Below are 2,383 nucleotides of genomic sequence, written 5' to 3'. Positions count from 1 at the left end.
AGCCTCCAGGGGATAAAATCAGCAATTTATGCAACACTAGTGAAGATGGTTATTGTCTGCAGGCGGTGTGTAATCTGTGATTAGTGTAGTTTTCTTTGTACAAAGATCCAGAGGATCTGAACGCAGGGAGGTTAATCACTTGGAGATGCACCAAAAAAAGGCTCTGTGGAAATGCTTGAGAATATTGTGTGTTCAGAAGGCTTTGGAGAAAGGAGGACAAATGACCTCTGGGTTTTTCCTTCACTAATGTATAATTTAAGGCTATTTTTTTTTAAAGAGGGATAATGTGCATGGCAAGTGGAGAAGCTGTTGTACTGCTCTGGAATTGTGAATTATATTTAGAAAGTGACCATGGGGTAGATTTTGTAATAGCTGAATTTAGCCAATCATGGTCTGAATGTTGATTGTTGAGGTTCTACTTCAGTAAAATGTTAGGCATATGACTTCACTTTTTTAAAGCCCACATACTGAAATCCATGGGACTTCAGCAAGTGAACTGAATGCACATTCATAAGTACTTTGTTTAACTGAGGCCTTCAAGGAAAATCCTCAGCCAGGTGCCTCCCCTTACTATAAATAGGTGATAGGGAGGTAAATAATCTTTGTCACTTCCCTTTCTTATCAGGTTGTAGAGTAGCTGCTACTGCAGCCTTGAAGATTGTATAGTTGTATGCAGAGATGCAGCAGGGCACCTCTGCACCTTGGGCAGCAGTGATGCATGGGACAGGACTGACTGCAGCACTGCTGGCAGCAGTGGTGCTGCCAGCTGCGGTGCCACTGTTTTTGTGCCTGTGCCCCCAAAGATGGTGCCTGGGGCTACTGACTTGTTTGCCGCCCCTCACCCCCTTGGTTATGCTACTAGTTATGTGTCGCCTTCATCTTTGTTATGGAATGCACTTAGATACAAATTGTCCTGCTCTTGCTAAAAACCCACTGAGTTCTGAGATGAGGAAGGACTCTGGTCCTGAGTTCTGTCCCTTTGTAGGGTCTGAGAGTGAACACTTTCCTGCGGCAGCTAGGCTCACTCTCCTTCTGCACTGAGCTCCAGTGGGGATTCTTCTCCCCATCTCCAGTTTATTCTCTTAATGTTAGTCAAGATTTACTGTGCAGTTCTGCGAAGAGAGTGGTGCCTTTTGATTGGTAAATATCTTTTGCAGAAAGCAAGCTGCTAGAATGCATCCGGGAAATGCCCTGGAAAAATGGGCTGACTTACTTTTCCCCTATCCATCCTCCTTGGTACACAAAACATGTCACGTGTTGCTTGTTGTGGAGGAAATTCAACTTAGAAATAGCAAAGTACTGGATATCTCAGTGATATAGAAAGGTGTTTTGCTATTCCACATGCAGGCAAACATAGGTTTGATCTCCTAAAGAAGCAGGGAAAAACGACCACTAGTGCAAGCGTAATAGCAGCAGCATTCCTACCTTGCAGCAGAAATTTAGGGCTGCAGGCACTTGAGATCACAGAAAAGCTGTGTCATTTCGTGCCAGCTTGTAGCTCTGCTGCCATTTCTCTCCTTGAATACAGCAATCTCATCAATCTCGGTGGCTGTTCCTGCTGTCCAGGCTTGAAGAAAGGTACATAATAATAATAAAAAAGCCCATTAGAGGAGTATGATAGAATCTCCTGCTGAGAATGCATTGTAAGCGTATTGACATATTGAAATGTACTTCAGTCCATTTAGTGCTTTGTTTCCTTGAAAACATTTTGATGATGATTTAGGAAAGTCATTTTTCTCCTGGTGTGGGCAATTGTTTCATGTTTTGTTTATAGCCTCATGCTGTAATTACTAAACAGGAATAGAATTTGGAACTATATCTCATGTAGAATATGAATCTCTTGTTCAACACGGCTAACTGCATGTGCATTTACTTTTCCCCAACAACAAAAATCTGCATTAAAAGAACATTTAAGTTTGTGAAATAAACACAAAAAGGTAGAGATTATGATGAAATAGTCAATATCTATGCAGTGCCCTGGAGTACTGTTAGGGTACTTGATCGCTCTCTTGCGCTAGTCAGCAAAGCTGTAATACTTCCTTTGCGTTTCCTTCTCTGTTTCTACACGTCTTTTCCATTGTTCATGTTACCTAAAGATGGGCATTAACTGAACCCATCAGGAGGATATGTCTGGATTTGTCATTATTTGTCCTTATTTTCTTGTTGAAATGCTTGTAACTGACACTTTCATGAAGCAGGGAGCATATAAAGGCTGACTGGCCATGTGTGAAATAAATGTTGATATGCCATGCTAATTTCTTCATGTAAATTTTTACTTGTGTATTTACATAATTAGTGTAATTATATCTAATTATATAATTTGTGGAAGTATGGTTAAATCACATATTTACAACTGTTTTATAATCACAAGTCATTAGGAGAA

Source organism: Gavialis gangeticus, unplaced genomic scaffold (genome assembly GCF_001723915.1).
Source record: "Gavialis gangeticus isolate Ggan-Ray unplaced genomic scaffold, GavGan_comp1, whole genome shotgun sequence".
NCBI classification, from domain to species: domain Eukaryota; kingdom Metazoa; phylum Chordata; order Crocodylia; family Gavialidae; genus Gavialis; species Gavialis gangeticus.
The sequence above is the reverse complement of the archived record's forward strand: the minus strand, read 5'-3'. Positions refer to the sequence as shown.